This window comes from Triturus cristatus, chromosome 2_2 (genome assembly GCF_964204655.1).
Source record: "Triturus cristatus chromosome 2_2, aTriCri1.1, whole genome shotgun sequence".
NCBI classification, from domain to species: domain Eukaryota; kingdom Metazoa; phylum Chordata; class Amphibia; order Caudata; family Salamandridae; genus Triturus; species Triturus cristatus.
The window spans coordinates 1,243,724,046-1,243,738,629 of NC_140582.1; the positions used below are offsets into that span (position 1 = coordinate 1,243,724,046).

A 14,584-nucleotide genomic window follows, 5' to 3' on the forward strand; every position below is an offset into this window, starting at 1 on the left:
CGGACAGGGTTTCCCCCAGAAGAAAGAGGGGGGAGATAAAAAGGTGGAGTTCTCGAAAGGTCCCCAAAATAAGTTTGGCAAGGGAGTAGGAACCCCGCCCCTGTCCAATTCCACAAGACCCACTTACCCTGACAGGAGTCAGAAGCCTAGGACTGTGCGGTGCTACGAGTGTGGGGAGATTGGACACTACAGGGGAGATCCCAAGTGTCGCAAGCGACCACCAGCCCCAACGGGCGGGAAAAGTCCCGGGGTGAGTAGTGTAGCGCTTGGGGTGGAGCTGCCCTTAGATAGGGAAGGGGAGTGGACAGGCCTGACGCTGGTTTCACTCGGGGATAGAGAGGTGGTCCCCGTAGTGTCCCTGCCCCCGAACACTGCTAAATATCAGCAGAGTGTGAGAATTAACGGGGAGGAGGTGGAAGCTCTGAGAGACACGGGGGCCAGCATGACCACTGTCGTGCGGCGGCTGGTGCCCCAGACCAAGTAATCCCCGAGGAGTTCCATCCGGCCGTATTGGCTGACGGCAGTATGAGTCCCTATCCAGTGGCTCGTGTTCCATTTGAGTGGGGAGGAGTCAGAGGCCTACTGAGAGTTGCTGTGAGCCCTGCCTTGCCTGTGGGGTGCTTGCTAGGGAACGACCTGGAGCACACCAAGTGGAAAGACGTCGAGTTTCACGCGCACACCGAGATGCTGGGATTACCAGGGTGGACTTGCGTCAGCACGCGGTCCATGGCTGCCCGGCATGGAACTCACCCTGGGTTGGAGCCTGGAATCATGGCCCAACCCAAAGCCCAACGTGGAAAGAAGAAGGTGGTAGAGGACATGCCTCGTGAGATGGATGGGGAGGCCGGAGAGGTGCCCCGGAGAGGTGCACCCGGAGTCCGTGGAGGTAGATGTCGTTCCTGTGGAGGACTTGCCGACCCTTGCTGACTGGCATGTGGAAGGAGGGCCTACCCGGGAGGAATTTTGTCAGGCACAAAGGGCATGCCCCACGCTTGAAGGCATGCGGCGGCAGGCCGAAGCCCAAGTGGCCAGTCAGGAACTGGGAGGTTATCACGTGTATTGGGAGGATGGTCTCCTATACAGTGAGCCCAGAGTGCCGGTACATGGATCTTCGAGGGCCATAGTGGTCCCCCAATGTTACCGGGCCTTTCTGCTGGAGTTAGCGCACGAGATACCCTTAGCCGGACACCTGGGTCAGGACAAAACCTTTGCACGGTTGGTCCCCCATTTTTATTGGCCCAGGAGGAGGATTGCATCAGACACCTTTTGCAAGACCTGCAAGTCTTGTCAGGCTAGTGGCAAGACAGGGACTAAGTTGAAGGTCCAGTTGGAACCGCTCCCCGTGGTCGGGACCCCTTTTGAGAGGGTCGGTATCGATATTGTTGGGCCATTGGACCCTCCGACCGCAGCGGGACACCGGTTCATCTTGGTTTTGGTGGACCACGCCATAAGGTACCCAGAGGCTATTCCTCCGAGGACCATCACTGCACCGGTGGTGGTGCGGGCACTGTTGGGGATTTTTACCCGAGTGGGATTCCCCAAGGTCGTGGTGTCGGACAGGGGCACCAATTTTATGTCTGCCTACATGCAGGCCATGTGGAAGGAGTGTGGGGTGACCTACCGGTTCTCCACTCCTTACCATCCCCAGACTAAAGGACTTGTAGAGCGCTTCAATAAGACATTGAAGGGGATGATCCGAAGCCTACCAGAGGGCTTGAGGCGTAAATGGGACGTCCTCCTCCCCTGCTTGTTATTCTCCTATCGAGAGGTACCGCAGAAGGAAGTCGGGTTCAGCCCGTTTGAATTGCTCTATGGCTATCCCGTTAGGGGTCCCCTCAGTTTAGTGAAAGAGGGGTGGGAGAAGACTTCACAGAAGCTTCCCCGTGACATTGTCAGCTACATGGTGGCGTTCCGCAGCCAGATGGCCAAGCTGTGGAAGGCAGCCACAGAGAACCTGGAGGCTAGCCAGACCGTGATGAAGGAGTGGTCTGACCGAAACGCTCGGACGGTCGAGTTAGACGTTGGACAGAAGGTGTGGGTTATGGAACCTGGGGAGCTTTGTGCCCTCCAGGACCGGTGGACTGGCCCGTTCGACATTGTAGAGCGGCGAGGCCAGACCACGTACGTAGTCGATATGAAAACCCCCCCGTCAGCCCCTCAGGGTGCTCCACGTCAACCGCCTGAAGCCGCACCATGAGCGATCAGAGCTTGCTCTCCTTATGGTGACGGATGGGAGCGAAGAGGAAGAGAGTGAGGCTCTTCCTGACCTTCTAGCGGTGCAAGAAAAGGATGGTTCGGTGGAAGGTGTTGTCCTCTCCTCATCCTTGACCCCAGAGCAACAGAGGGACTGTCGCCATGTCCTGGGACAGTTCGCCTCGTTGTTCTCCCTCACGCCTGGAATCACTCATCTGTGTACCCATGATGTGGACACAGGGGACAGCCCCCCGGTGAAGAACAAGTCTTACCGGCTCTCTGACCGAGTGAAAGATAGCATCCAGCGTGAGGTGGCAAAGATGCTGGAGCTGGGGGTGATAGAACCTTCCAGCAGCCCGTGGGCTAGTCCAGTGGTGTTGGTGCCGAAAGCGGCCCCACCGGGTACGACCCCGGAGCTTCGGTTCTGTGTGGACTACCGGGGGTTGAACTCTGTCACGAAGACAGATGCTCACCCCATCCCACGTGCAGACGAGCTGGTGGACCGGCTGGGAGCAGCCCGGTACCTCAGCACCATTGACCTGACATCCGGATATTGGCAGATTGCCATGGCCAATGGAGCAAGGGAGAAGACAGCGTTCTCCACCCCCGAGGGCCACTACCAGTTTCGAGTGATGCCCTTTGGGCTCAAGAATGCTCCGGCCACATTCCAGCGGTTAGTGAATCAGGTACTATCTGGCCTGGAGTCCTTCTCAGCGGCCTACCTGGATGACATAGCTGTCTTCAGTGGCACCTGGGAGGACCATCTGCAACACCTCCAGGAAGTATTGCAGGCGATGCAACGCGCTGGCTTAACAATTAAAGCCAGCAAGTGCCAGATTGGACAGGGATCTGTCGTGTACCTGGGACACCTGGTGGGCGGAGGTAAGGTGCAACCCCTCCAGGCCAAAATTGAAACCATCTTGGCTTGGGAGCCCCCCAAGACCCAAACCGAGGTCCGAGCTTTCCTCGGCCTCACTGGGTATTACCGCCGGTTCGTCAAGGGATATGGCACCATCGTAGCCCCCTTGACGGAATTGACCTCAAAGAAGCAACCTCGCAAGGTCATATGGACAGCTGCATGCCAAGAGGCCTTTGACACGCTGAAACATGCGATGTGTACCGCTCCAGTACTAGCAACACCAGATTTCAGCAAGGAATTTATTGTACGGACAGATGCCTCAGAGCACGGCATAGGTGCGGTGCTCTCGCAACTCAATACCGAGGGCCAAGATCAACCTGTGGCCTTCCTATCCAGAAGACTCCTCCCTCGGGAACGGCGATGGAGCACCATTGAGAGAGAATCCTTCGCGGTGGTCTGGGCACTGAAGAAGTTGAGGCCATACCTCTTTGGCACTCACTTCCTTATCCAGACCGACCACCGGCCCCTTCGCTGGCTCATGCAGATGGGAGGCGAAAACCCCAAGTTGTTGAGGTGGTCCATTTCCCTACAGGGGATGGACTTTCGGGTGGAACATCGGCCTGGAGTTGACCACGCCAATGCTGACGGTCTCTCCAGGTTTTTCCGCCTTAGTGATGAGAACTCCCTAGAGGTTGGGTAGCTCTCCCCTCTTTCGGCTGGGGGGGACGCATGTTGGACCTGTCAGCCCTAGGGTGGTCTCCCCTTCTATTTTTGTATCGTGCCTCATTTTTTCCACCCTCATTTTTGTGTTGGACTAGGTCTCCGGGCGCCTTTTCAGTGCCAATCAGTGTTAAGGTGCAGGTGCTCCCTTCTCCTAAGATGGCTGCCACAGGCCCCTGCTACTGCAGAGTGGTCTTTCATAGTAGCACCCTAGCTGCCAGGAGCTGGCTGGAACCCCACAACAATGTTGCGACTCCAGCCCGCCTTTTTGTCCCATAGGTAGAGTGGGGAAGCTCCTGGAATGTGCTGGAACCTTCTAGAAGGGAGGTGTGGTTTTTCTTTTGCCGCCTTGGCTAGAGGTCACCTGACCTAGGGCTACTTAAGAGAGGGAGGGAAACTTTTGTGGTGAGTTGGCCATTGGGGTGAAGCAGAGCTGGAAGAATCCACCAGGAGTGTAGGCGGTAGGGCCTAGCCAGGGACTTATGCCTCTGAGAGTGACAGGATTTAGGTGCTGCCTCTTAAGTGAGTGAGGGACCCTGTGAAACCCACTGATCTTGCCCAGCAGTAGGAGGACCCAGAGACTCTCTGCCCAGCCTGACTAGGAAGGATCTAGTCGCCCTCTCCATCCCTACCCCCCTGTAACAGAACCCCTTTAAGGGCTCCAGATACACCTGCGCCAACAAGACTTCATCTAACATCTGAGAACAGAGACTTATATGCCAAGCACTGAGACTGCGTGTCCAGATTGAACTCTCAAACTTATATGCCAATCACTGAGACTGCGTGTCCAGATTGAACTCTCAAACTTATATGCCAAGCACTGAGACTGCGTGTCCAGATTGAACTCTAAACCTTATATGCCAAGCACTGAGACTGCGTGTCCAGACTGACCCCTGAAGCCGTATGCAAAGCAGATTGAAGAGCCACTGGGGATCGACCAGGTATTAGCGCTGTGACCCCTGCGCTCCCTGACCTGGCCTGGGACCCCCGGCAGCGTGCTCTGCTGAGCGCGGAACCCCCATCCTTAACTTGAGCCCCCCCGTGACGTGGAAGCCAGCGCGCTCACCGCCGCGGCCCGGAGGCCGGAAGAAGTGCCCTGCAGAGTCGCGAGGCCCGTGAGAAGTCCGGGGCCCCGCCGCTGGCATCGCAGCTGTGTGAGAAGGTGCGCGAGGCCTGGGGCCGAGTTTCCCCATCGTCGCTGGAGCGGACGCCGTCTGACGCCGTGAACGAGGTAAGCCCGGAGGCCTGGATTGCCCCTGGTGCGCCCCCTACTGGTCAGGATCCGCACCGCACCCTCAGCCCGGGTCCGCTCTCCGTGGGAGTTCCCCCCTGCCAGCGCGACGGAGAGACCCCGCCGAGGGATCCTCTCCTTGTGCCCCCGTGACTGCTCTGAAGCGAGGTGCCCTAGGAACTGCACCGGAGCCGAGAGACTCGCTCCTCCCGTCCCGGGCGCTTCCCGCTAAAAGCTTCGTGAGGCGCATTGACTGTCCTACCCCGCATTGAAGTACGTAGCGCCCATAACTACAAGTAGCGCTCTGTTATTCCTGTGCCGGATTGAAGTGCTACGTGTTGGTGATTACGAGTAGCGCTCTGTTATTCCTGTGGCATATGGAAGTGCTACGTGTTGGTGATTACGAGTAGCGCTCTGTTATTCAGGTGCCATATTGAAATGCTACATGTTAGTGATTGCGAGTAGCGCTCTGTTATTCAGGTGCCATATTGAAATGCTACATGTTAGTGATTGCGAGTAGCGCTCGGTTATTCATGTGCCATATTGAAGTGCTACGTGTTAGTGATTACGAGTAGCGCTCTGTTATTCATGTTCCATATTGAAGTACCACGTGCTATTGATTACGAGTAGCGTGCTGTTATTCACGCCCATGTGGCAGTACTACGTGCTATTGATTACGAGTAGCGCACTGTTATTCATGTTCCATAATGAAATGCTAAATGACATCTATTACGAGTAGCTCCATGCTAGATGCCCCGTTCTGAGGTCGTCACCAGTTAGCGCGCCTAGCGCCCTCATCACCCCCCCTAAGGCGCTACAGGAAAGTGAAGCGCGCGTGTACCTCTAGGCGAAGGGTAGTTGTACCTCAGGCAGTACTGATATGTTATGAATGTAATTTGTGGTATTACCAGCTTATGAAATGTACTGCTACCTCATGAACTGCATCTAACGTGATCTGCTTGGATAAACTTGAGTATTTACTTAACTCCTACCGTGTGGCGTCACTTATTGTGTGTGTTCCTTGTCCCATGTGAGGTGCGTGTTGTATGGTTGCTTTACACACAGACCTTTGGTGGCCCGACTGCTCGTGTCACGTTACCGCCCCATAGGGCCTGGAGACCCCAGGTCTTACAGTTCCGAACCCCAAAAGGTGAAAGTGAGGTGATTGGATAAACCGCCAGAGAGGTGTGTCTCACATCTGGTTGACCTTTCACCTAGCCCTCCTGGCACCAGTGGTGCATATGGCCTGCCTCTATTTCTGATATAGCGTTCTGATATAGCGTTCGGAGCTCGATAAACAGAGTCACTCTACCATATAAAAAAAAAACCTCAGAATGTGAACTCATCTCAGCCAGTGAAATGGCAATATGGATTTGTGCAATCGCAAGCATCCGCAGGCCATGCGCGAGAGCGATTATCAGTCAATGTTTTGAGGCATTTAAAGATGTCTCTGCTGACCTAAAGAGGTGTGAGTAGAGTTTCAGTGTATTTTTGTAGGACAATCTCTGTCCACTGAACTAGGCATGAACCAACCAACCCTATAGGCAAAATAATTTTTTTGGTGCCAAACATTAGGTAGGTGAATACATCTTGGCCGTGATAATATATGTACTTACTTTCATAGTGAGAAAAGGTGGATGTAATACTCATTTTCTTTTCATTTAAAAAACCATCCCTGGAGTTGAGCCAAACATATATGATCATATCATGTCAGTAAATGAGCCAATACCGGTGCAGGCCATGTGCTGATTGCACAAATCACACGTCAGGCAGTTGATGGTATGGCCACTATTATTCTATTTTGATATCACCGCCTATCTGGTGTGCTTGCTTCATCTCATTGGTTCTGCGTACAGATTCCTCACAGCATTAAATGTAAGTGCACTATATTTTATGCCACAGCTATGATTGGCCTGGGAGTGGGAACCAGGAGACAGAGAGAGACGGGGAGAGGGGAGGGGAGAGAGAGAGATGGATAGAAAGAGAGATAGAGAGGGGAGAAAGAGAGAGGGGTAGAGAGAGAGCGAGAGAGGGGAGAGATTGGGGTCGAAAGAGACATTGGGGCAGATTTATGAGCCCCTTGCGCCACTTTTGCGTCACTTTTCCCTTGTTAAAAGTGACGCAAAAGTGGCGCAAGGGGCTCATAAATCTGCCCCATAGAGAGGGGAGAAAGAGAGAGGGGTAGAGAGAGCGAGAGAGGTGAGAGAGAGGGGTAGAAAGAGAGATAGAGAGGGGAGAAAGAGAGGGGTAGAGAGAGAGTGAGAGGGGAGAGAGAGGGGTAGAAAGAGAGATAGAGAGGGGAGAAATACAGAGGGGTAGAGAGAGAGCGAGAGAGGGGAGAGAGAGGGGTAGAAAGAGAGAGCGAGAGCAAGAGGGAGAGAGGGGGGGGAGAGAGAGAGAGAGAGAGAGAGAGAGAAAGAGAGATAGAGAAAGACAGAGAGACAGAGAGAGAGAGAGAGAGAGACAGAGAGAGAGAGAGAGAGAGAAGGAACGAGTACACATGGGGAGACCGAGAGAAAGAGAAAACACAGTGACAGTAGACAAACTTCATTATACTGAAAATAAACGCTCATGTAAAAGTTCAAACCATGTACAGCACAATGATTCCACTTGTCCTTGCCAAGGATTCCTTGGAGAAGTTGGTTGAAGGGGGTAATGGAGCCCGTGGCTGTCTTGGTGTACGGGTGTAAACAAGTTAGGAAAAGGCTGAAAGCATGCTCTGCAGGAGCTAAAGCAACCCATGGCTGGGAAACCCAAGCTGTCTTCATTGGGCCAGATTAGTCCTGCAGTGGAGCAGCGAGCACTAGGATTGGCTGATGGCTTTCAAGCCACTCCCAGCAGCTCTCCACACAAAGTCCTGGGCGACCATTGGAGGGTGAAACTCTTCACTTCGTTGTCTGTCACCCAAAATAACGGAAATTACAGACAAATGGCTTCGGTTAAAGGAATTTTCAGGGACAGTCTGTGAAAAATAGGGCTGGTTAGTCACCCTATGTGTTGTGGGGTTTGTGGGGAGAAATGAGGATAGGAGGAGGGGACAACCCGTACCAAGCACCACTGGCACTGCGGGGGTGATGAGAAGCCTAATGTTCTTCGGGGTGCGCTTGCAGTCGCAACCACCTCCGCTTTTTCTTTTGTGTGGTTTTTTGGCCTCCATTTCAGCTGTTATGGTGATGGGAGTGTAAATGGACACATGTGAGGGTTTTTGTGGTAGGGCCTGGGTATGAATGACTGCGTGGGTGTGTGCTACACAGAATGGGCAACTGTGTGCAAGAAAGCGTGTGCGTGCAGATTGCCAGCGTTTGCACACTACATTGTGTGCATGTTAATGTGCATGTACAGGGTAGACTGCGTGAAGAGCAGGGGCCAGTGGATGCCGGTGTTCTGCACACACGTGAGGAGGGGGCAGAGGCAGATGGGGAGCTGGAAATGACTGAACGCTGGCCTTGCACTGCCTTTATCTCCCTTTGCTTCGTACAGCCCTGTGCCTTGATGCTTCAGTGCCGTTAGTGCTTCTTGAGCTAGCAGCACCTGCAGCAGGCTCTTCGTCATCCCTCCCATCTCACACAGGCACCACCAGCCTCTATGACCCGTGAAGAGGTGGCGACCATTTCTCACGAGTCGGCGAGCGCTAAGAATAGTACAAATCAAATGTACACCGTTTAAAAAATTAAATTTCATGTTCCCAGGCAACACCCAAAAGATCTGTTTGCACAGAGAAACTTGGCTTGTTTGCCCTATATGACACAGTTATTTATTTCTGAAACATCAAGTTACCATTAGATAAGATTAGCAATGGGAATGACGGCCTTGCGCGAAGGTAACTTCTAGACAATAACAATAAACAAGATACGTAGTAATGGCCGCCGTGCAGAAACATGAAGCGCGGCGCCCATGGGGAGAAAAGTTATGCACGCATGGAAATAAAAGAAGTAGTCCCCAAAAGAACATATCTACACCTATAGCGTAACAAAACTGTGCTTGGCCGGTGCTACTAAGAGAAAACAGGAAGTGATGTTACAGGAGTGCCAACCAATCAGTAGTCAACAAAGAAGAGCGATAGGCAAGTAAACCAATGGCAAGCAGCAGATAGGATTACACTGCCTGTAAGGATTACAGCAGGTGTTGTAGACAGTGCATGCACGCTGCCTAGGCTCGACCTAAAAATGGAGAACATGTCAATAAGAGAATGAGAAGAATAAAGTGTCAGTGCAAGTGACACAAAGGAGAAACCTGGGACAGAGAGGTGAGCTACAGGCAAAGAGAAGAGGGAGCAAGACGGAAGGTGCAGGAGACAGAAAGCAACTGGAGGCAGTGAAAGCTGGAGACGGTGCACTGTTGTCTGTTAAAAAGGAAAAAATGACTGATTAGTTTACTGGACATTTTATCTTGTTACAACATTTTACTCATGACTGGTAATTACAGGAGCGGACGTGGTAATACCGGGCAGGAGAAGTAGCGGTAATACCTCACACTTCGATTTTGTTTCTGGACGGAAATCTGGGGACCACAGGTGGAGTTGGGCTCCAGCAGAAGCCATGCTTTCAGTATTTCTTCCCTAAAACGCCCTAACCGCCACCTCGACCCAGGCGTTATTTAATGGCTTTCCCGCCATCCCGTCGCTGCCCCAGCTAAGTTTAAATGGAAGCAAGGCGGGAAAAGTGTAATAAAAAGAGAAAAATAAAACCGCAATTTCACCACCCTTTTTCGCCACCTTCCACACTGCAAGAATCCAGAGTTAAACGCCTTTTCTTTGCCTCTTCTCCGATGTTTAAAATATGGGATAAAATGCGAAGCATGAACGCACGTTTACCCAAATTTCCAGTTTGTTTCTGCACTTTGGCGGAGTAAGAATGTCATGTGTATATGCTTTAAAGTTCAAGCTTAGGCAGCTGGATACATAAACAAAATGAATACAGCTGTGTGGTGGGTGGCAAGTACTTTTTTCGTGGAAACACACAACTTCTGTTCAATGAAAACATGTACTCCTGGTTCACAACATGTGGGCGGAGCCAAAGCCCCTCTCTAGTGATGCTCACATAATTGTCTGGTGACAGCTGCACTTTTAAGACAGAACACAAAAAGAAAGAATCAGGACAAATGTTGACACTTCAATCACCCTTTATTTGAAACTGTGAGAAAACCATAAAAAAGGTTATGCATGGATTGTACAACTGCAGAGTATTCATGCATATACAGTGAGCAACAGAATGACTTTATCTTTCTCCCAGCTGGTTTGTAAAAATCAGTCATTTAATCAGGAACTGGATGTCTTAGAGGGTCTGTAACATTTCCGGATAGAGTGGTGTCCAGCGTTGAAATTCCTGAGGCTTGGCTTTCCTCCACACCTTTTAAACATCTGTCTTATTGATGTGGCATTCCAGAAAAATTAATAAAAGAAACATGTGTAAGCTGTAAACTAACTTTAAGCCCCCAGTAAATCAGCAGATACAACAAACTAAAACACAAAAACACGTTTATATATTTCATTGATCTTCCCAAAGCGAAACATGCAGCATAGATAAGCTACTCAGCTGCTCCCTCTGAGCAGAGCTCTCAGGTTAGGAAGACGTCTTACATGGAGTAGTAACGAAGAAACATAATATAAAGTTATTTTGTTGTTATTAAAAGAATCATCCAATGAAGAGGAAAAAAAAGAGTTGCTTCAGTTCCTTTTGAAGTCAATGAGTGATGATATTTTGGTCCCATGGTTACCATGGTCTACTCAACGGGGAGGAGGGCGGGTTGCTTATGACTATAATGGAAATTCCCCTATGAGAGAACTGGAGTTACAGGTAAGAAATTAAACCTTCTCTGGTAGGGGATTTCCTTTTATAGTCATAAGCACTGAATAAAGTAGCAACCCCATCCCCACAAAGCTCGGTGGAAAAGACAGAGTGAACTAAGGTAGCCATTTAAGGAAATAGAATTCTGGGAGAGGCCTGTTCTACTTGAGCGTCTGCTCTAGCCTCCAAGTCTAGGCAGTAATGCTTGGAAAATGTATGGACAGATCTCCACGTGGCTGCTCTGCAAATATCCGGATAGGGATATTCCTCAATAAAGCGGCAGTAGCCGCTTTCACTCTAGTGGAGTGCGCTTTAGGTTTAGCTGATAGTGTCTTGTCAGCTTTTTGGCAGCACAAAAGGATGCAGGAAATTATCCATCGGGAGATGGATTGTGTGGAAGTGACTAAACCCGTACGGACCGAACCTTAGTTGATAAATAATTGGTACTTTCTGCGGATGTCCCTTGCCTTATCGAGATAGAATTTCAAAACTCTCCTCATATTTAGAGAATGAGGAGGTCTTTCAGCTGGAGTAGAGAGATTCTGAAAGAATGTTGGTAAGGAGATAGTTTGATTAACATGAGTGGAAGACTGTATATGGTTTGTGAGAACAAAGCACTTAGATCTTGCTAACCCTCCGAGCCGATGTTATTGCTACAAGGAAAGCTGTCTTCCAAGAAAGGTGTTGCAGGGAGGCTTTGTGGATCGGCTCAAAGGGGTCCTGCATAAGATGCAAAAGTACTATATTAAGCTCCCAGGGAGGAGAAGGACGCCTAATGGAAGGAAGAACCTTCTTCAACCTTTCTAAAAATCCTTTACGGAGGGGATATTGAAGAAAGATTTGAAAAGGACGTTTTTTGCAGGCTGTAAGAGCTGCCAGGTGAACCTTTATGAAAGAGAATTGCAAGCCAGGTTTTGCCAAATGAAGAAAGTATGAAAGAATGACAACTTCCTGGCAAGATATAGGGTCCACGCTGTTAGAAGAACTCCATATGCAAAATCTCTTCCATTTGAAGGCATATGCAGAACGGGTGGAAGGCCGCTTAGCCTCTTTCAGGATATCCATGCAGTCTTGTGGCAGAGTCAACTGTCCATACTGTACTAGCTCAGGAGCCATGTTGCCAAATTCAAAGAGGAGAAATTGATGTGTAACATCTGGACTCCGAACTTTGTTGGCACATCTGGTCTGCATGGCAGCTTGAGATGTGGATGGACGGACAGGTGAAGGAGGTCCGTGAACCACAATTGACGTGGCCACTCTGGAGCTATGAGGGTCATCTTGGTTCTCGATTGGTACAAATTGATGAGGATTGTTGGGATTGACGGAATCAGTGGGAAAGCGTAGAGAAATTTACAATTCCAATTGATCCCTAAGGCATGCCCAGCGTCCCTGGCTGAAAGTACCTCGAGGCGAAGCTTTGGCATTTTTTATTTTCTGCGATGGCAAACAAATCGCTAGCCGGAGTTCCCCACCATTGAAAGAGGTTTTGGACAATGTAATCGTTTAAGACCCACTCATGGTTTTCTTGCAGGAGTCTGCTGAGGGAGTCTGCCTGAGCGTTATGTACACCTGGCAGATGTGTTGCTGTGATAGTCAGGTCCCTGGCTAGAATCCATTTCTAGATCCCCTGAGTCCCGTGTGACAAGGGCCTGGACGTCATCCTTTCCTGCTTGTTGAGGTAGTACATGGTTGTCGTATTGTCTGTTTGAACAAGCAGGGAGAGGGACCTGGACGATGGATGATACGCCCTCAGCGCCAGATGGACTGTGCGAAGTTTGAGGAGATTGATATGGTACGTTGATTCCTTCCCTGACCACTTTCCCTGGGTCTGGAGGTGGTCCATGTGGACCTCCCATTCGCAGCAGTGAGGCATCCGTGACTATGGATTGAGGGGGTATCTCCTGATGAAACTGAGTGCCTTTGAGGAGATTGCTTGGAGAGCACCATCATTTGAGGGACAGCTTCGCATGAAGGGACAATTGTGTCCGGTCTTCTCAGTTGCCTGTCAGTTGGTCCCACTAGTCCTCAAGACATTCCTGTAGAGGCCTCATGTGGAGATGGGCATTCGGTGTGAGAAAGATGCTGGAGGCCATCATTCCGAGAAGGGAGCTACTGTTCTCACTGTTGGATGGGAAGCTTTCATGAGAGAATAATACTTCTGAAGGATCGGTAAGCATCTCTTCTCCGAAGGACACCCTTTTGCCCTTACACCGTCGATGGAGGCTCCCAGATAATGTAAGGTTTCAACTGGGATAGAGACAGGCTTGCTGTGAATGATCTGAAGGCCAAGCCTCCACAGGGGATTACAAGTCCAGTTGTAATGGAGCTGAGCTTCCTGAGACATGGACGCCTTGATTAGCCAATCGTCTAGGTATGGGTAGACGAATATCTTGAATCTCTGGAGATGGACAGCCACTACTGCCATGCACTTGGAGAATGTTCGGGGTGCTGACTTCAGACCAAATGGGAGGACTTGGTATTGGCAATGGTCCTGTCCCACCACGAACCTCAAGAACCTTCGATGCTTTCTGGCGATTGGTGTATGAAAGTATGCGTCTTGAAAGTCATTGCAACAGAGCCAATCCCCCTAGTGTAATTGGGGATAAATTTGGTGTAATACCAGCATCCAGAACTTTTCTCGCTGAAGCTACTTGTTGGCTGTTTTGAGGTTGAGAATGGGCCTGAATTTGTTCTTGTCTTTTTATCTTGACGAAAAAGTACCTGGAATAAATGCCTGTACCTCGTTGTTGGTGCGGAACAGGTTCCACCACCAGCTTTTGTGAGAGGATGTTGACCTCCAATCGTAACAGTGGCAGTTGGAAACTGGATGGTTTTGGAGGTATGGACGGTCCCGGACTGGTGAACTTCAGACAATATCTATTGCAAACAACATTCAGTACCCAGGCGTCTTGCGTGAAGTTTTGACACTCTGCCAGATAATGTTGGATGCTTACCCCCACCGGAGTGGGTAACAGGAAAGGGGAAAGTAATGATTCAGGGTTTTGAGCCAGATTGTTGTTTGTCCCCTTGAGCAAGCTGCTGGGTAGATCTCCCTCTAGGCTACTTTCTTCAATATGATTGGTAGGGACGTTGCTGCTGTTGTTGTGCACCACTTTGCTGCTGGCCCTGATACCAGTAAGTGGTTTGAACCCTCTGGGAACAGAAACGGCCTTAGTAGGGTCGGAAAGATTTCCTCTGCTCCACGGGTCTCTCTAAGCACACTGTCTTTAGAGCTTCCATTTCCACTATTATGCGTGCCATCTCATTATTGGCATGGCTTCCAAATAGAGTGGTACCAGAGAATGGCAGAATTTATATTCTTTGCTGCGATTCTGGCTTGAGTGATGTAAGGCGGAGCCAAGAGTACCTTCTAAGAGCGAGGCCGTGATAGTACTCTTGAGCTGCTAATAGAGAAAAGTCTGCTGCAGCACTAATAACCTGATGAGACCATTAATACTTCATTCAGGATTTCCAAGAAGTATTCCCTCTAATCTCTAGGGAGACGTTCCGCAAACTGGTTCATGGTTTCCCAGTGGGATCTGTCATATCTGCCTAGGAGAGCAGTGGCATTGGCTGCTTTAATGGTGGTTGCTGCCATTCTGCACTCTTTACGATGTACAGAGTCTAACTTCCAACTCTCCTTACTGGGAGGCAATGTAGAAGTGGTAGTGGTGGCATGTTGCTTCTTTGCTGCTAATACAATCACCGAGTCTGGTGTAGGATCTGTTCGGAGGAAAGCAGGATCTTGCTCCGGAGGGCGGTATTTCTTTTGAAGCCTAGATGGTGCGGTCTTAA

General features: G+C 50.4%; 1 protein-coding gene across 6 annotated transcripts in view; it reads right to left on the bottom strand.

Annotated features, from left to right (window-relative positions):
• LOC146863493 (uncharacterized) overlaps window positions 1-14,584 on the bottom strand; it is a 289,267-nt gene that overhangs the window by 169,981 nt on the left and 104,702 nt on the right. The window contains exon 5 of one of the 6 annotated variants that reach the window (XM_085642931.1): window positions 10,119-10,366. The exons of 4 other annotated variants lie outside the window; for them this stretch is intronic. The gene's annotated coding sequence lies outside the window, so the exon portion shown is untranslated. Of the gene's footprint in view, window positions 1-10,118; window positions 10,367-14,584 lie in introns of those variants that run through there. One more of the 6 variants, XM_085642928.1, reaches the window with a different exon arrangement.